Source organism: Daphnia pulicaria, chromosome 1, assembly GCF_021234035.1.
Source record: "Daphnia pulicaria isolate SC F1-1A chromosome 1, SC_F0-13Bv2, whole genome shotgun sequence".
Classification (NCBI taxonomy): Eukaryota; Metazoa; Arthropoda; class Branchiopoda; order Diplostraca; family Daphniidae; genus Daphnia; species Daphnia pulicaria.
The window spans coordinates 27225088-27245374 of NC_060913.1; the positions used below are offsets into that span (position 1 = coordinate 27225088).

At 36.7% G+C, this 20287-nt stretch overlaps 15 non-coding genes across 15 annotated transcripts; all 15 read right to left on the reverse strand.

Annotated features, from left to right (window-relative positions):
* Positions 1–2828: 2828 nt before the first annotated feature.
* Trnat-agu lies at positions 2829–2901 on the reverse strand. The gene has a single exon. It is a non-coding gene; the product is annotated as a tRNA-Thr (tRNA).
* A 411-nt stretch (positions 2902–3312) lies between these two features.
* Trnat-agu lies at positions 3313–3385 on the reverse strand. Its single transcript has one exon. It is a non-coding gene; the product is annotated as a tRNA-Thr (tRNA).
* A 1369-nt stretch (positions 3386–4754) lies between these two features.
* Trnat-agu lies at positions 4755–4827 on the reverse strand. The gene has a single exon. It is a non-coding gene; the product is annotated as a tRNA-Thr (tRNA).
* A 1379-nt stretch (positions 4828–6206) lies between these two features.
* On the reverse strand, positions 6207–6279 carry Trnat-agu. The gene has a single exon. It is a non-coding gene; the product is annotated as a tRNA-Thr (tRNA).
* A 401-nt stretch (positions 6280–6680) lies between these two features.
* On the reverse strand, positions 6681–6753 carry Trnat-agu. The gene has a single exon. It is a non-coding gene; the product is annotated as a tRNA-Thr (tRNA).
* An 895-nt stretch (positions 6754–7648) lies between these two features.
* On the reverse strand, positions 7649–7721 carry Trnat-agu. The gene has a single exon. It is a non-coding gene; the product is annotated as a tRNA-Thr (tRNA).
* A 1843-nt stretch (positions 7722–9564) lies between these two features.
* Positions 9565–9637, reverse strand: Trnat-agu. Its single transcript has one exon. It is a non-coding gene; the product is annotated as a tRNA-Thr (tRNA).
* A 411-nt stretch (positions 9638–10048) lies between these two features.
* Positions 10049–10121, reverse strand: Trnat-agu. The gene has a single exon. It is a non-coding gene; the product is annotated as a tRNA-Thr (tRNA).
* A 1369-nt stretch (positions 10122–11490) lies between these two features.
* On the reverse strand, positions 11491–11563 carry Trnat-agu. The gene has a single exon. It is a non-coding gene; the product is annotated as a tRNA-Thr (tRNA).
* Positions 11564–12942: 1379 nt separating this feature from the next.
* Trnat-agu lies at positions 12943–13015 on the reverse strand. Its single transcript has one exon. It is a non-coding gene; the product is annotated as a tRNA-Thr (tRNA).
* A 401-nt stretch (positions 13016–13416) lies between these two features.
* Positions 13417–13489, reverse strand: Trnat-agu. The gene has a single exon. It is a non-coding gene; the product is annotated as a tRNA-Thr (tRNA).
* Positions 13490–14384: 895 nt separating this feature from the next.
* Trnat-agu lies at positions 14385–14457 on the reverse strand. Its single transcript has one exon. It is a non-coding gene; the product is annotated as a tRNA-Thr (tRNA).
* An 885-nt stretch (positions 14458–15342) lies between these two features.
* Trnat-agu lies at positions 15343–15415 on the reverse strand. The gene has a single exon. It is a non-coding gene; the product is annotated as a tRNA-Thr (tRNA).
* Positions 15416–16784: 1369 nt separating this feature from the next.
* Positions 16785–16857, reverse strand: Trnat-agu. The gene has a single exon. It is a non-coding gene; the product is annotated as a tRNA-Thr (tRNA).
* Positions 16858–20152: 3295 nt separating this feature from the next.
* Positions 20153–20225, reverse strand: Trnat-agu. The gene has a single exon. It is a non-coding gene; the product is annotated as a tRNA-Thr (tRNA).
* Between the last annotated feature and the right edge of the window lie 62 nt (positions 20226–20287).

Sequence of the window (20287 nt, forward strand, 5' to 3'; positions counted from 1 at the left end):
ATGATTATGATGACATTTCTTACAGGTCCCAACGAGACTCGAACTCGTGATCACCTGCTTACTAGGCAGGAGCTTTGCCATCTAAGCCATAGGACCACAAAACGGCTTCATAGGACAACAATTTAAAAAGTGGTCATGACGTCACAAAAGCAGTTTTACAATTGATTACTTCTATTTTAAAGTTCCCAACTGTTCCAAACAATTTACAAAAAAATCAACGAGATTTTCAACGATACTACGAGTCCTGGTCTCTTACTAGGAAGAGCAGATCCATGCTGCACAATTAGTTATTATGATTTGGTGTTTAAATTTTAGCATGGAAAATACCTATGGAATTGTGCCCTAGTAGGCAGTCAAAATTAGACTACCAAGAAAATAATCATTATAACTAGCAATTTAAACTTAAACAAGCAATTTAAACGTTTACAGGTCCCAACGAGAGTCGAACTCGTGATCTCCTGCTTACTAGGCAAGCGCTTTGCCATCTAAGCCATAGGACCACAAAAGGGGCTTCATAGGACAACAATCTCAAAAATGGTCATGACGTCACAACAGCAGTTTTACAATTGATTACTTCGATTTTAAAGTTCCCAACTGTTCCACAGCACAAAGAACAATTTACAAAAAAATCAACGAGATTTTCAACGATACTACGAGTCCTGGTCTCTTACTAGGAAGAGCAGATCCATGCTGCACAATTAGTTATTATGATTTGGTGTTTAAATTTTAGCATGGAAAATACCTATGGAATTGTGCCCTAGTAGGCAGTCAAAATTAGACTACCAAGAAAATAATCATTATAACTAGCAATTTAACGGTATTCTGCGCTATAATAGAACTTATTTTAACGATTCTATCAGTTCTTTTTCTGATTTCTAAGAGACACGAGATGATTATGATGACATTCCTTACAGGTCCCAATGAGACTCGAACTCGTGATCTCCTGCTTACTAGGCAGGCGCTTTGCCATCTAAGCCATAGGACCACAAAACGGCTTCATAGGACAACAATTTAAAAAGTGGTCATGACGTCACAAAAGCAGTTTTACAATTGATTACTTCTATTTTAAAGTTCCCAACTGTTCCAAACAATTTACAAAAAAATCAACGAGATTTTCAACGATACTACGAGTCCTGGTCTCTTACTAGGAAGAGCAGATCCATGCTGCACAATTAGTTATTATGATTTGGTGTTTAAATTTTAGCATGGAAAATACCTATGAAATTGTGCCCTAGTAGGCAGTCAAAATTAGACTACCAAGAAAATAATCATTATAACTAGCAATTTAACGGTATTCTGCGCTATAATAGAACTTATTTTAACGATTCTATCAGTTCTTTTTCTGATTTCTAAGAGACACGGGATGATTATGATGACATTTCTTACAGGTCCCAATGAGACTCGAACTCGTGATCTCCTGCTTACTAGGCAGGCGCTTTGCCATCTAAGCCATAGGACCACAAAACGGCTTCATAGGACAACAATTTCAAAAATGGTCATGACGTCACAACAGCAGTTTTACAATTGATTACTTCTATTTTAAAGTTCCCAACTGTTCCACAGCACAAAGAACAATTTACAAAAAAATCAACGAGATTTTCAACGATACTACGAGTCCTGGTCTCTTACTAGGAAGAGCAGATCCATGCTGCACAATTAGTTATTATGATTTGGTGTTTAAATTTTAGCATGGAAAATTCCTATGGAATTGTGCCCTAGTAGGCAGTCAAAATTAGACTACCAAGAAAATAATCATTATAACTAGCAATTTAACGGTATTCTGCGCTATACTAGAACTTATTTTAACGATTCCATCAGTTCTTTTTCTGATTTCTAAGAGACACGGGATTATTATGATGACATTTCTTACAAGTCCCAACGAAACTCGAACTCGTGATCTCCTGCTTACTAGGCAGGCGCTTTGCCATCTAAGCCATAGGACCACAAAACGGCTTCATAGTACAACAATCTCAAAAATGGTCATGACGTCACAACAGCAGTTTTACAATTGATTACTTCGATTTTAAAGTTCCCAACTGTTCCACAGCACAAAGAACAATTTACAAAAAAATCAACGAGATTTTCAACGATACTACGAGTCCTGGTCTCTTACTAGGAAGAGCAGATCCATGCTGCACAATTAGTTATTATGATTTGGTGTTTAAATTTTAGCATGGAAAATACCTATGAAATTGTGCCCTAGTAGGCAGTCAAAATTAGACTACCAAGAAAATAATCATTATAACTAGCAATTTAACGGTATTCTGCGCTATAATAGAACTTATTTTAACGATTCTATCAGTTCTTTTTCTGATTTCTAAGAGGCACGGGATGATTATGATGACATTTCTTACAGGTCCCAACGAGAGTCGAACTCGTGATCTCCTGCTTACTAGGCAGGCGCTTTGCCATCTAAGCCATAGGACCACAAAACGGCTTCATAGTACAACAACTTCAGAAATGGTCATGACGTCACAAAAGCAGTTTTACAATTGATTACTTCTATTTTAAAGTTCCCAACTGTTCCAAACAATTTACAAAAAAATCAACGAGATTTTCAACGATACTACGAGTCCTGGTCTCTTACTAGGAAGAGCAGATTCATGCTGCACAATTAGTTATTATGATTTGGTGTTTAAATTTCAGCATGGAAAATACCTTTGGAATTGTGCCCGAATAGGCAATCAAAATTAGACTACCAAGAAAATAATCATTATAACTAGCAATTTAACGGTATTCTGCGCTATAATAGAACTTATTTTAACGATTCTATCAGTTCTTTTTCTGATTTCTAAGAGACACGGGATGATTATGATGACATTTCTTACAGGTCCCAACGAGACTCGAACTCGTGATCTCCTGCTTACTAGGCAGGCGCTTTGCCATCTAAGCCATAGGACCACAAAACGGCTTCATAGGACAACAATCTCAAAAGTGGTCATGACGTCACAACAGCAGTTTTACAATTGATTACCTTTATTTTAAAGTTCCCAACTGTTCCACAGCACAAAGAACAATTTACAAAAATATCAACGAGATTTTCAACGATACTACGAGTCCTGGTCTCTTACTAGGAAGAGCAGATCCATGCTGCACAATTAGTTATTATGATTTGGTGTTTAAATTTTAGCATGGAAAATACCTATGGAATTGTGCCCTAATAGGCAGTCAAAATTAGACTACCAAGAAAATAATCATTATAACTAGCAATTTAACGGTATTCTGCGCTAAAATAGATCTTATTTTAACGATTCTATCAGTTCTTTTTCTGAATTCTAAGAGACACGGGATGATTATGATGACATTTCTTACAGGTCCCAACGAGACTCGAACTCGTGATCTCCTGCTTACTAGGCAGGCGCTTTGCCATCTAAGCCATAGGACCACAAAACGGCTTCATAGGACAACAATTTAAAAAGTGGTCATGACGTCACAAAAGCAGTTTTACAATTGATTACTTCTATTTTAAAGTTCCCAACTGTTCCAAACAATTTACAAAAAAATCAACGAGATTTTCAACGATACTACGAGTCCTGGTCTCTTACTAGGAAGAGCAGATTCATGCTGCACAATTAGTTATTATGATTTGGTGTTTAAATTTCAGCATGGAAAATACCTTTGGAATTGTGCCCGAATAGGCAATCAAAATTAGACTACCAAGAAAATAATCATTATAACTAGCAATTTAACGGTATTCTGCGCTATAATAGAACTTATTTTAACGATTCTATCAGTTCTTTTTCTGATTTCTAAGAGACACGGGATGATTATGATGACATTTCTTACAGGTCCCAACGAGACTCGAACTCGTGATCTCGTGCTTACTAGGCAGGCGCTTTGCCATCTAAGCCATAGGACCACAAAACGGCTTCATAGGACAACAATCTCAAAAGTGGTCATGACGTCACAACAGCAGTTTTACAATTAATTACCTTTATTTTAAAGTTCCCAACTGTTCCACAGCACAAAGAACAATTTACAAAAATATCAACGAGATTTTCAACGATACTACGAGTCCTGGTCTCTTACTAGGAAGAGCAGATCCATGCTGCACAATTAGTTATTATGATTTGGTGTTTAAATTTTAGCATGGAAAATACCTATGGAATTGTGCCCTAGTAGGCAGTCAAAATTAGACTACCAAGAAAATAATCATTATAACTAGCAATTTAACGGTATTCTGCGCTATAATAGAACTTATTTTAACGATTCTATCAGTTCTTTTTCTGATTTCTAAGAGACACGGGATGATTATGATGACATTTCTTACAGGTCCCAACGAGACTCGAACTCGTGATCTCCTGCTTACTAGGCAGGCGCTTTGCCATCTAAGCCATAGTACCACAAAACGGCTTCATAGGACAACAATCTCAAAAGTGGTCATGACGTCACAACAGCAGTTTTACAATTGATTACCTTTATTTTAAAGTTCCCAACTGTTCCACAGCAGAAAGAACAATTTACAAAAATATCAACGAGATTTTCAACGATACTACGAGTCCTGGTCTCTTACTAGGAAGAGCAGATCCATGCTGCACAATTAGTTATTATGATTTGGTGTTTAAATTTTAGCATGGAAAATACCTATGGAATTGTGCCCTAGTAGGCAGTCAAAATTAGACTACCAAGAAAATAATCATTATAACTAGCAATTTAACGGTATTCTGCGCTATAATAGAACTTATTTTAACGATTCTATCAGTTCTTTTTCTGATTTCTAAGAGACACGGGATGATTATGATGACATTTCTTACAGGTCCCAACGAGACTCGAACTCGTGATCTCCTGCTTACTAGGCAGGCGCTTTGCCATCTAAGCCATAGGACCACAAAACGGCTTCATAGGACAACAATCTGAAAAGTGGTCATGACGTCACAACAGCAGTTTTACAATTGATTACCTTTATTTTAAAGTTCCCAACTGTTCCACAGCAGAAAGAACAATTTACAAAAATATCAACGAGATTTTCAACGATACTACGAGTCCTGGTCTCTTACTAGGAAGAGCAGATCCATGCTGCACAATTAGTTATTATGATTTGGTGTTTAAATTTTAGCATGGAAAATACCTATGGAATTGTGCCCTAGTAGGCAGTCAAAATTAGACTACCAAGAAAATAATCATTATAACTAGCAATTTAACGGTATTCTGCGCTATAATAGAACTTATTTTAACGATTCTATCAGTTCTTTTTCTGATTTCTAAGAGACACGGGATGATTATGATGACATTTCTTACAGGTCCCAACGAGAGTCGAACTCGTGATCTCCTGCTTACTAGGCAGGCGCTTTGCCATCTAAGCCATAGGACCACAAAACGGCTTCATAGGACAACAATTTCAAAAATGGTCATGACGTCACAACAGCAGTTTTACAATTGATTACTTCTATTTTAAAGTTCCCAACTGTTCCACAGCACAAAGAACAATTTACAAAAAAATCAACGAGATTTTCAACGATACTACGAGTCCTGGTCTCTTACTAGGAAGAGCAGATCCATGCTGCACAATTAGTTATTATGATTTGGTGTTTAAATTTTAGCATGGAAACTTCCTATGGAATTGTGCCCTAGTAGGCAGTCAAAATTAGACTACCAAGAAAATAATCATTATAACTAGCAATTTAACGGTATTCTGCGCTATACTAGAACTTATTTTAACGATTCCATCAGTTCTTTTTCTGATTTCTAAGAGACACGGGATGATTATGATGACATTTCTTACAAGTCCCAACGAAACTCGAACTCGTGATCTCCTGCTTACTAGGCAGGCGCTTTGCCATCTAAGCCATAGGACCACAAAACGGCTTCATAGTACAACAACTTCAGAAATGGTCATGACGTCACAAAAGCAGTTTTACAATTGATTACTTCTATTTTAAAGTTCCCAACTGTTCCACAGCACAAAGAACAATTTACAAAAAAATCAACGAGATTTTCAACGATACTACGAGTCCTGGTCTCTTACTAGGAAGAGCAGATCCATGCTGCACAATTAGTTATTATGATTTGGTGTTTAAATTTTAGCATGGAAAATACCTATGGAATTGTGCCCTAGTAGGCAGTCAAAATTAGACTACCAAGAAAATAATCATTATAACTAGCAATTTAACGGTATTCTGCGCTAAAATAGATCTTATTTTAACGATTCTATCAGTTCTTTTTCTGAATTCTAAGAGACACGGGATGATTATGATGACATTTCTTACAGGTCCCAACGAGACTCGAACTCGTGATCTCCTGCTTACTAGGCAGGCGCTTTGCCATCTAAGCCATAGGACCACAAAACGGCTTCATAGGACAACAATTTAAAAAGTGGTCATGACGTCACAAAAGCAGTTTTACAATTGATTACTTCTATTTTAAAGTTCCCAACTGTTCCAAACAATTTACAAAAAAATCAACGAGATTTTCAACGATACTACGAGTCCTGGTCTCTTACTAGGAAGAGCAGATTCATGCTGCACAATTAGTTATTATGATTTGGTGTTTAAATTTCAGCATGGAAAATACCTTTGGAATTGTGCCCGAATAGGCAATCAAAATTAGACTACCAAGAAAATAATCATTATAACTAGCAATTTAACGGTATTCTGCGCTATAATAGAACTTATTTTAACGATTCTATCAGTTCTTTTTCTGATTTCTAAGAGACACGGGATGATTATGATGACATTTCTTACAGGTCCCAACGAGACTCGAACTCGTGATCTCCTGCTTACTAGGCAGGCGCTTTGCCATCTAAGCCATAGGACCACAAAACGGCTTCATAGGACAACAATCTCAAAAGTGGTCATGACGTCACAACAGCAGTTTTACAATTAATTACCTTTATTTTAAAGTTCCCAACTGTTCCACAGCACAAAGAACAATTTACAAAAATATCAACGAGATTTTCAACGATACTACGAGTCCTGGTCTCTTACTAGGAAGAGCAGATCCATGCTGCACAATTAGTTATTATGATTTGGTGTTTAAATTTTAGCATGGAAAATACCTATGGAATTGTGCCCTAGTAGGCAGTCAAAATTAGACTACCAAGAAAATAATCATTATAACTAGCAATTTAACGGTATTCTGCGCTATACTAGAACTTATTTTAACGATTCCATCAGTTATTTTTCTGATTTCTAAGAGACACGGGATGATTATGATGACATTTCTTACAGGTCCCTACGATACTCGAACTCGTGATCTCCTGCTTACTAGGCAGGCGCTTTGCCATCTAAGCCATAGGACCACAAAACGGCTTCATAGGACAACAAGTTAAAAAGTGGTCATGACGTCACAAAAGCAGTTTTACAATTGATTACTTCTATTTTAAAGTTCCCAACTGTTCCACAGCACAAAGAACAATTTACAAAAAAATCAACGAGATTTTCAACGATACTACGAGTCCTGGTCTCTTACTAGGAAGAGCAGATCCATGCTGCACAATTAGTTATTATGATTTGGTGTTTAAATTTCAGAATGGAAAATACCTTTGGAATTGTGCCCGAGTAGGCAGTCAAAATTAGACTACCAAGAAAATAATCATTATAACTAGCAATTTAACGGTATTCTGCGCTATACTAGAACTTATTTTAACGATTCCATCAGTTATTTTTCTGATTTCTAAGAGACACGGGATGATTATGATGACATTTCTTACAGGTCCCAACGAGACTCGAACTCGTGATCTCCTGCTTACTAGGCAGGCGCTTTGCCATCTAAGCCATAGGACCACAAAACGGCTTCATAGTACAACAATCTCAAAAATGGTCATGACGTCACAACAGCAGTTTTACAATTGATTACTTCGATTTTAAAGTTCCCAACTGTTCCACAGCACAAAGAACAATTTACAAAAAAATCAACGAGATTTTCAACGATACTACGAGTCCTGGTCTCTTACTAGGAAGAGCAGATCCATGCTGCACAATTAGTTATTATGATTTGGTGTTTAAATTTTAGCATGGAAAATACCTATGAAATTGTGCCCTAGTAGGCAGTCAAAATTAGACTACCAAGAAAATAATCATTATAACTAGCAATTTAACGGTATTCTGCGCTATAATAGAACTTATTTTAACGATTCTATCAGTTCTTTTTCTGATTTCTAAGAGACACGGGATGATTATGATGACATTTCTTACAGGTCCCAATGAGACTCGAACTCGTGATCTCCTGCTTACTAGGCAGGCGCTTTGCCATCTAAGCCATAGGACCACAAAACGGCTTCATAGGACAACAATTTAAAAAGTGGTCATGACGTCACAAAAGCAGTTTTACAATTGATTACTTCTATTTTAAAGTTCCCAACTGTTCCAAAAAATTTACAAAAAAATCAACGAGATTTTCAACGATACTACGAGTCCTGGTCTCTTACTAGGAAGAGCAGATCCATGCTGCACAATTAGTTATTATGATTTGGTGTTTAAATTTTAGCATGGAAAATTCCTATGGAATTGTGCCCTAGTAGGCAGTCAAAATTAGACTACCAAGAAAATAATCATTATAACTAGCAATTTAACGGTATTCTGCGCTATACTAGAACTTATTTTAACGATTCCATCAGTTCTTTTTCTGATTTCTAAGAGACACGGGATTATTATGATGACATTTCTTACAAGTCCCAACGAAACTCGAACTCGTGATCTCCTGCTTACTAGGCAGGCGCTTTGCCATCTAAGCCATAGGACCACAAAACGGCTTCATAGTACAACAATCTCAAAAATGGTCATGACGTCACAACAGCAGTTTTACAATTGATTACTTCGATTTTAAAGTTCCCAACTGTTCCACAGCACAAAGAACAATTTACAAAAAAATCAACGAGATTTTCAACGATACTACGAGTCCTGGTCTCTTACTAGGAAGAGCAGATCCATGCTGCACAATTAGTTATTATGATTTGGTGTTTAAATTTTAGCATGGAAAATACCTATGAAATTGTGCCCTAGTAGGCAGTCAAAATTAGACTACCAAGAAAATAATCATTATAACTAGCAATTTAACGGTATTCTGCGCTATAATAGAACTTATTTTAACGATTCTATCAGTTCTTTTTCTGATTTCTAAGAGGCACGGGATGATTATGATGACATTTCTTACAGGTCCCAACGAGAGTCGAACTCGTGATCTCCTGCTTACTAGGCAGGCGCTTTGCCATCTAAGCCATAGGACCACAAAACGGCTTCATAGTACAACAACTTCAGAAATGGTCATGACGTCACAAAAGCAGTTTTACAATTGATTACTTCTATTTTAAAGTTCCCAACTGTTCCAAACAATTTACAAAAAAATCAACGAGATTTTCAACGATACTACGAGTCCTGGTCTCTTACTAGGAAGAGCAGATTCATGCTGCACAATTAGTTATTATGATTTGGTGTTTAAATTTCAGCATGGAAAATACCTTTGGAATTGTGCCCGAATAGGCAATCAAAATTAGACTACCAAGAAAATAATCATTATAACTAGCAATTTAACGGTATTCTGCGCTATAATAGAACTTATTTTAACGATTCTATCAGTTCTTTTTCTGATTTCTAAGAGACACGGGATGATTATGATGACATTTCTTACAGGTCCCAACGAGACTCGAACTCGTGATCTCCTGCTTACTAGGCAGGCGCTTTGCCATCTAAGCCATAGGACCACAAAACGGCTTCATAGGACAACAATCTCAAAAGTGGTCATGACGTCACAACAGCAGTTTTACAATTGATTACCTTTATTTTAAAGTTCCCAACTGTTCCACAGCACAAAGAACAATTTACAAAAATATCAACGAGATTTTCAACGATACTACGAGTCCTGGTCTCTTACTAGGAAGAGCAGATCCATGCTGCACAATTAGTTATTATGATTTGGTGTTTAAATTTTAGCATGGAAAATACCTATGGAATTGTGCCCTAATAGGCAGTCAAAATTAGACTACCAAGAAAATAATCATTATAACTAGCAATTTAACGGTATTCTGCGCTAAAATAGATCTTATTTTACCGATTCTATCAGTTCTTTTTCTGAATTCTAAGAGACACGGGATGATTATGATGACATTTCTTACAGGTCCCAACGAGACTCGAACTCGTGATCTCCTGCTTACTAGGCAGGCGCTTTGCCATCTAAGCCATAGGACCACAAAACGGCTTCATAGGACAACAATTTAAAAAGTGGTCATGACGTCACAAAAGCAGTTTTACAATTGATTACTTCTATTTTAAAGTTCCCAACTGTTCCAAACAATTTACAAAAAAATCAACGAGATTTTCAACGATACTACGAGTCCTGGTCTCTTACTAGGAAGAGCAGATTCATGCTGCACAATTAGTTATTATGATTTGGTGTTTAAATTTCAGCATGGAAAATACCTTTGGAATTGTGCCCGAATAGGCAATCAAAATTAGACTACCAAGAAAATAATCATTATAACTAGCAATTTAACGGTATTCTGCGCTATAATAGAACTTATTTTAACGATTCTATCAGTTCTTTTTCTGATTTCTAAGAGACACGGGATGATTATGATGACATTTCTTACAGGTCCCAACGAGACTCGAACTCGTGATCTCGTGCTTACTAGGCAGGCGCTTTGCCATCTAAGCCATAGGACCACAAAACGGCTTCATAGGACAACAATCTCAAAAGTGGTCATGACGTCACAACAGCAGTTTTACAATTAATTACCTTTATTTTAAAGTTCCCAACTGTTCCACAGCACAAAGAACAATTTACAAAAATATCAACGAGATTTTCAACGATACTACGAGTCCTGGTCTCTTACTAGGAAGAGCAGATCCATGCTGCACAATTAGTTATTATGATTTGGTGTTTAAATTTTAGCATGGAAAATACCTATGGAATTGTGCCCTAGTAGGCAGTCAAAATTAGACTACCAAGAAAATAATCATTATAACTAGCAATTTAACGGTATTCTGCGCTATAATAGAACTTATTTTAACGATTCTATCAGTTCTTTTTCTGATTTCTAAGAGACACGGGATGATTATGATGACATTTCTTACAGGTCCCAACGAGACTCGAACTCGTGATCTCCTGCTTACTAGGCAGGCGCTTTGCCATCTAAGCCATAGTACCACAAAACGGCTTCATAGGACAACAATCTCAAAAGTGGTCATGACGTCACAACAGCAGTTTTACAATTGATTACCTTTATTTTAAAGTTCCCAACTGTTCCACAGCAGAAAGAACAATTTACAAAAATATCAACGAGATTTTCAACGATACTACGAGTCCTGGTCTCTTACTAGGAAGAGCAGATCCATGCTGCACAATTAGTTATTATGATTTGGTGTTTAAATTTTAGCATGGAAAATACCTATGGAATTGTGCCCTAGTAGGCAGTCAAAATTAGACTACCAAGAAAATAATCATTATAACTAGCAATTTAACGGTATTCTGCGCTATAATAGAACTTATTTTAACGATTCTATCAGTTCTTTTTCTGATTTCTAAGAGACACGGGATGATTATGATGACATTTCTTACAGGTCCCAACGAGACTCGAACTCGTGATCTCCTGCTTACTAGGCAGGCGCTTTGCCATCTAAGCCATAGGACCACAAAACGGCTTCATAGGACAACAATCTGAAAAGTGGTCATGACGTCACAACAGCAGTTTTACAATTGATTACCTTTATTTTAAAGTTCCCAACTGTTCCACAGCAGAAAGAACAATTTACAAAAATATCAACGAGATTTTCAACGATACTACGAGTCCTGGTCTCTTACTAGGAAGAGCAGATCCATGCTGCACAATTAGTTATTATGATTTGGTGTTTAAATTTTAGCATGGAAAATACCTATGGAATTGTGCCCTAGTAGGCAGTCAAAATTAGACTACCAAGAAAATAATCATTATAACTAGCAATTTAACGGTATTCTGCGCTATAATAGAACTTATTTTAACGATTCTATCAGTTCTTTTTCTGATTTCTAAGAGACACGGGATGATTATGATGACATTTCTTACAGGTCCCAACGAGAGTCGAACTCGTGATCTCCTGCTTACTAGGCAGGCGCTTTGCCATCTAAGCCATAGGACCACAAAACGGCTTCATAGGACAACAATTTCAAAAATGGTCATGACGTCACAACAGCAGTTTTACAATTGATTACTTCTATTTTAAAGTTCCCAACTGTTCCACAGCACAAAGAACAATTTACAAAAAAATCAACGAGATTTTCAACGATACTACGAGTCCTGGTCTCTTACTAGGAAGAGCAGATCCATGCTGCACAATTAGTTATTATGATTTGGTGTTTAAATTTTAGCATGGAAACTTCCTATGGAATTGTGCCCTAGTAGGCAGTCAAAATTAGACTACCAAGAAAATAATCATTATAACTAGCAATTTAACGGTATTCTGCGCTATACTAGAACTTATTTTAACGATTCCATCAGTTCTTTTTCTGATTTCTAAGAGACACGGGATGATTATGATGACATTTCTTACAAGTCCCAACGAAACTCGAACTCGTGATCTCCTGCTTACTAGGCAGGCGCTTTGCCATCTAAGCCATAGGACCACAAAACGGCTTCATAGTACAACAACTTCAGAAATGGTCATGACGTCACAAAAGCAGTTTTACAATTGATTACTTCTATTTTAAAGTTCCCAACTGTTCCACAGCACAAAGAACAATTTACAAAAAAATCAACGAGATTTTCAACGATACTACGAGTCCTGGTCTCTTACTAGGAAGAGCAGATCCATGCTGCACAATTAGTTATTATGATTTGGTGTTTAAATTTTAGCATGGAAAATACCTATGGAATTGTGCCCTAGTAGGCAGTCAAAATTAGACTACCAAGAAAATAATCATTATAACTAGCAATTTAACGGTATTCTGCGCTAAAATAGATCTTATTTTAACGATTCTATCAGTTCTTTTTCTGAATTCTAAGAGACACGGGATGATTATGATGACATTTCTTACAGGTCCCAACGAGACTCGAACTCGTGATCTCCTGCTTACTAGGCAGGCGCTTTGCCATCTAAGCCATAGGACCACAAAACGGCTTCATAGGACAACAATTTAAAAAGTGGTCATGACGTCACAAAAGCAGTTTTACAATTGATTACTTCTATTTTAAAGTTCCCAACTGTTCCAAACAATTTACAAAAAAATCAACGAGATTTTCAACGATACTACGAGTCCTGGTCTCTTACTAGGAAGAGCAGATTCATGCTGCACAATTAGTTATTATGATTTGGTGTTTAAATTTCAGCATGGAAAATACCTTTGGAATTGTGCCCGAATAGGCAATCAAAATTAGACTACCAAGAAAATAATCATTATAACTAGCAATTTAACGGTATTCTGCGCTATAATAGAACTTATTTTAACGATTCTATCAGTTCTTTTTCTGATTTCTAAGAGACACGGGATGATTATGATGACATTTCTTACAGGTCCCAACGAGACTCGAACTCGTGATCTCCTGCTTACTAGGCAGGCGCTTTGCCATCTAAGCCATAGGACCACAAAACGGCTTCATAGGACAACAATCTCAAAAGTGGTCATGACGTCACAACAGCAGTTTTACAATTAATTACCTTTATTTTAAAGTTCCCAACTGTTCCACAGCACAAAGAACAATTTACAAAAATATCAACGAGATTTTCAACGATACTACGAGTCCTGGTCTCTTACTAGGAAGAGCAGATCCATGCTGCACAATTAGTTATTATGATTTGGTGTTTAAATTTTAGCATGGAAAATACCTATGGAATTGTGCCCTAGTAGGCAGTCAAAATTAGACTACCAAGAAAATAATCATTATAACTAGCAATTTAACGGTATTCTGCGCTATACTAGAACTTATTTTAACGATTCCATCAGTTATTTTTCTGATTTCTAAGAGACACGGGATGATTATGATGACATTTCTTACAGGTCCCTACGATACTCGAACTCGTGATCTCCTGCTTACTAGGCAGGCGCTTTGCCATCTAAGCCATAGGACCACAAAACGGCTTCATAGGACAACAAGTTAAAAAGTGGTCATGACGTCACAAAAGCAGTTTTACAATTGATTACTTCTATTTTAAAGTTCCCAACTGTTCCACAGCACAAAGAACAATTTACAAAAAAATCAACGAGATTTTCAACGATACTACGAGTCCTGGTCTCTTACTAGGAAGAGCAGATCCATGCTGCACAATTAGTTATTATGATTTGGTGTTTAAATTTCAGAATGGAAAATACCTTTGGAATTGTGCCCGAGTAGGCAGTCAAAATTAGACTACCAAGAAAATAATCATTATAACTAGCAATTTAACGGTATTCTGCGCTATACTAGAACTTATTTTAACGATTCCATCAGTTATTTTTCTGATTTCTAAGAGACACGGGATGATTATGATGACATTTCTTACAGGTCCCAACGAGACTCGAACTCGTGATCTCCTGCTTACTAGGCAGGCGCTTTGCCATCTAAGCCATAGGACCACAAAACGGCTTCATAGTACAACAATCTCAAAAATGGTCATGACGTCACAACAGCAGTTTTACAATTGATTACTTCGATTTTAAAGTTCCCAACTGTTCCACAGCACAAAGAACAATTTACAAAAAAATCAACGAGATTTTCAACGATACTACGAGTCCTGGTCTCTTACTAGGAAGAGCAGATCCATGCTGCACAATTAGTTATTATGATTTGGTGTTTAAATTTTAGCATGGAAAATACCTATGAAATTGTGCCCTAGTAGGCAGTCAAAATTAGACTATCAAGAAAATAATCATTATAACTAGCAATTTAACGGTATTCTGCGCTATAATAGAACTTATTTTAACGATTCTATCAGTTCTTTTTCTGATTTCTAAGAGACACGGGATGATTATGATGACATTTCTTACAGGTCCCAATGAGACTCGAACTCGTGATCTCCTGCTTACTAGGCAGGCGCTTTGCCATCTAAGCCATAGGACCACAAAACGGCTTCATAGGACAACAATTTAAAAAGTGGTCATGACGTCACAAAAGCAGTTTTACAATTGATTACTTCTATTTTAAAGTTCCCAACTGTTCCAAAAAATTTACAAAAAAATCAACGAGATTTTCAACGATACTACGAGTCCTGGTCTCTTACTAGGAAGAGCAGATCCATGCTGCACAATTAGTTATTATGATTTGGTGTTTAAATTTTAGCATGGAAAATACCTATGGAATTGTGGCCTAGTAGGCAGTCAAAATTAGACTACCAAGAAAATAATCATTATAACTAGCAATTTAACGGTATTCTGCGCTATAATAGAACTTATTTTAACGATTCTATCAGTTCTTTTTCTGATTTCTAAGAGACACGGGATGATTATGATGACATTTCTTACAGGTCCCAACGAGACTCGAACTCGTGATCTCCTGCTTACTAGGCAGGCGCTTTGCCATCTAAGCCATAGGACCACAAAACGGCTTCATAGGACAACAATCTCAAAAGTGGTCATGACGTCACAACAGCAGTTTTACAATTGATTACCTTTATTTTAAAGTTCCCAACTGTTCCACAGCAGAAAGAACAATTTACAAAAATATCAACGAGATTTTCAACGATACTACGAGTCCTGGTCTCTTACTAGGAAGAGCAGATCCATGCTGCACAATTAGTTATTATGATTTGGTGTTTAAATTTTAGCATGGAAAATACCTATGGAATTGTGCCCTAGTAGGCAGTCAAAATTAGACTACCAAGAAAATAATCATTATAACTAGCAATTTAACGGTATTCTGCGCTATAATAGAACTTATTTTAACGATTCTATCAGTTCTTTTTCTGATTTCTAAGAGACACGGGATGATTATGATGACATTTCTTACAATTCCCAACGAAACTCGAACTCGTGATCTCCTGCTTACTAGGCAGGCGCTTTGCCATCTAAGCCATAGGACCACAAAACGGCTTCATAGTACAACAATCTCAAAAATGGTCATGACGTCACAACAGCAGTTTTACAATTGATTACTTCGATTTTAAAGTTCCCAACTGTTCCACAGCACAAAGAACAATTTACAAAAAAATCAACGAGATTTTCAACGATACTACGAGTCCTGGTCTCTTACTAGGAAGAGCAGATCCATGCTGCACAATTAGTTATTATGATTTGGTGTTTAAATTTTAGCATGGAAAATACCTATGAAATTGTGCCCTAGTAGGCAGTCAAAATTAGACTACCAAGAAAATAATCATTATAACTAGCAATTTAACGGTATTCTGCGCTATAATAGAACTTATTTTAACGATTCTATCAGTTCTTTTTCTGATTTCTAAGAGACACGGGATGATTATGATGACATTTCTTACAGGTCCCAATGAGACTCGAACTCGTGATCTCCTGCTTACTAGGCAGGCGCTTTGCCATCTAAGCCATAGGACTACAAAACGGCTTCATAGGACAACAATTTAAAAAGTGGTCATGACGTCACAAAAGTTGTTTTACAATTGATTACTTCTATTTTAAAGTTCCCAACTGTTCCAAAAAATTTACAAAAAAATCAACGAGATTTTCAACGATACTACGAGTCCTGGTCTCTTACTAGGAAGAGCAGATCCATGCTGCACAATTAGTTATTATGATTTGGTGTTTAAATTTTAGCATGGAAAATACCTATGGAATTGTGCCCTAGTAGGCAGTCAAAATTAGACTACCAAGAAAATAATCATTATAACTAGCAATTTAACGGTATTCTGCGCTATAATAGAACTTATTTTAACGATTCTATCAGTTCTTTTTCTGATTTCTAAGAGACACGGGATGATTATGATGACATTTCTTACAGGTCCCAACGAGACTCGAACTCGTGATCTCCTGCTTACTAGGCAGGCGCTTTGCCATCTAAGCCATAGGACCACAAAACGGCTTCATAGGACAACAATCTCAAAAGTGGTCATGACGTCACAACAGCAGTTTTACAATTGATTACCTTTATTTTAAAGTTCCCAACTGTTCCACAGCAGAAAGAACAATTTACAAAAATATCAACGAGATTTTCAACGATACTACGAGTCCTGGTCTCTTACTAGGAAGAGCAGATCCATGCTGCACAATTAGTTATTATGATTTGGTGTTTAAATTTTAGCATGGAAAATACCTATGGAATTGTGCCCTAGTAGGCAGTCAAAATTAGACTACCAAGAAAATAATCATTATAACTAGCAATTTAACGGTATTCTGCGCTATAATAGAACTTATTTTAACGATTCTATCAGTTCTTTTTCTGATTTCTAATAGACACGGGATGATTATGATGACATTTCTTACTGGTCCCAACGAGACTCGAACTCGTGATCTACTGCTTACTAGGCAGGCGCTTTGCCATCTAAGTCATAGGACCACAAAACGGCTTCATAGGACAACAATCTGAAAAGTGGTCATGACGTCACAACAGCAGTTTTACAATTGATTACCTTTATTTTAAAGTTCCCAACTGTTCCACAGCAGAAAGAACAATTTACAAAAATATCAACGAGATTTTCAACGATACTACGAGTCCTGGTCTCTTACTAGGAAGAGCAGATCCATGCTGCACAATTAGTTATTATGATTTGGTGTTTAAATTTTAGCATGGAAAATACCTATGGAATTGTGCCCTAGTAGGCAGTCAAAATTAGACTACCAAGAAAATAATCATTATAACTAGCAATTTAACGGTATTCTGCGCTATAATAGAACTTATTTTAACGATTCTATCAGTTCTTTTTCTGATTTCTAAGAGACACGGGATGATTATGATGACATTTCTTACAGGTCCCAACGAGAGTCGAACTCGTGATCTCCTGCTTACTAGGCAGGCGCTTTGCCATCTAAGCCATAGGACCACAAAACGGCTTCATAGGACAACAATTTCAAAAATGGTCATGACGTCACAACAGCAGTTTTACAATTGATTACTTCTATTTTAAAGTTCCCAACTGTTCCACAGCACAAAGAACAATTTACAAAAAAATCAACGAGATTTTCAACGATACTACGAGTCCTGGTCTCTTACTAGGAAGAGCAGATCCATGCTGCACAATTAGTTATGATGATTTGGTGTTTAAATTTTAGCATGGAAACTTCCTATGGAATTGTGCCCTAGTAGGCAGTCAAAATTAGACTACCAAGAAAATAATCATTATAACTAGCAATTTAACGGTATTCTGCGCTATACTAGAACTTATTTTAACGATTCCATCAGTTCTTTTTCTGATTTCTAAGAGACACGGGATGATTATGATGACATTTCTTACAAGTCCCAACGAAACTCGAACTCGTGATCTCCTGCTTACTAGGCAGGCGCTTTGCCATCTAAGCCATACGACCACAAAACGGCTTCATAGTACAACAACTTCAGAAATGGTCATGACGTCACAAAAGCAGTTTTACAATTGATTACTTCTATTTTAAAGTTCCCAACTGTTCCACAGCACAAAGAACAATTTACAAAAAAATCAACGAGATTTTCAACGATACTACGAGTCCTGGTCTCTTACTAGGAAGAGCAGATCCATGCTGCACAATTAGTTATTATGATTTGGTGTTTAAATTTTAGCATGGAAAATACCTATGAAATTGTGCCCTAGTAGGCAGTCAAAATTAGACTACCAAGAAAATAATCATTATAACTAGCAATTTAACGGTATTCTGCGCTATAATAGAACTTATTTTAACGATTCTATCAGTTCTTTTTCTGATTTCTAAGAGACACGGGATGATTATGATGACATTTCTTACAGGTCCCAATGAGACTCGAACTCGTGATCTCCTGCTTACTAGGCAGGCGCTTTGCCATCTAAGCCATAGGACCACAAAACGGCTTCATAGGACAACAATTTAAAAAGTGGTCATGACGTCACAAAAGCAGTTTTACAATTGATTACTTCTATTTTAAAGTTCCCAGCTGTTCCAAAAAATTTACAAAAAAATCAACGAGATTTTCAACGATACTACGAGTCCTGGTCTCTTACTAGGAAGAGCAGATCCATGCTGCACAATTAGTTATTATGATTTGGTGTTTAAATTTTAGCATGGAAAATTCCTATGGAATTGTGCCCTAGTAGGCAGTCAAAATTAGACTACCAAGAAAATAATCATTATAACTAGCAATTTAACGGTATTCTGCGCTATACTAGAACTTATTTTAACGATTCCATCAGTTCTTTTTCTGATTTCTAAGAGACACGGGATGATTAAGATGACATTTCTTACAAGTCCCAACGAAACTCGAACTCGTGATCTCCTGCTTACTAGGCAGGCGCTTTGCCATCTAAGCCATAGGACCACAAAACGGCTTCATAGTACAACAACTTCAGAAATGGTCATGACGTCACAAAAGCAGTTTTACAATTGATTACTTCTATTTTAAAGTTCCCAACTGTTCCACAGCACAAAGAACAATTTACAAAAAAATCAACGAGATTTTCAACGATACTACGAGTCCTGGTCTCTTACTAGGAAGAGCAGATCCATGCTGCACAATTAGTTATTATGATTTGGTGTTTAAATTTTAGCATGGAAAATACCTATGAAATTGTGCCCTAGTAGGCAGTCAAAATTAGACTACCAAGAAAATAATCATTATAACTAGCAATTTAACGGTATTCTGCGCTATAATAGAACTTATTTTAACGATTCTATCAGTTCTTTTTCTGATTTCTAAGAGACACGGGATGATTATGATGACATTTCTTACAGGTCCCAATGAGACTCGAACTCGTGATCTCCTGCTTACTAGGCAGGCGCTTTGCCATCTAAGCCATAGGACCACAAAACGGCTTCATAGGACAACAATTTAAAAAGTGGTCATGACGTCACAAAAGCAGTTTTACAATTGATTACTTCTATTTTAAAGTTCCCAACTGTTCCAAAAAATTTACAAAAAAATCAACGAGATTTTCAACGATACTACGAGTCCTGGTCTCTTACTAGGAAGAGCAGATCCATGCTGCACAATTAGTTATTATGATTTGGTGTTTAAATTTTAGCATGGAAAATACCTATGGAATTGTGCCCTAGTAGGCAGTCAAAATTAGACTACCAAGAAAATAATCATTATAACTAGCAATTTAACGGTATTCTGCGCTATAATAGAACTTATTTTAACGATTCTATCAGTTCTTTTTCTGATTTCTAAGAGACACGGGATGATTATGATGACATTTCTTACAGGTCCCAACGAGACTCGAACTCGTGATCTCCTGCTTACTAGGCAGGCGCTTTGCCATCTAAGCCATAGGACCACAAAACGGCTTCATAGGACAACAATCTCAAAAGTGGTCATGACGTCACAACAGCAGTTTTA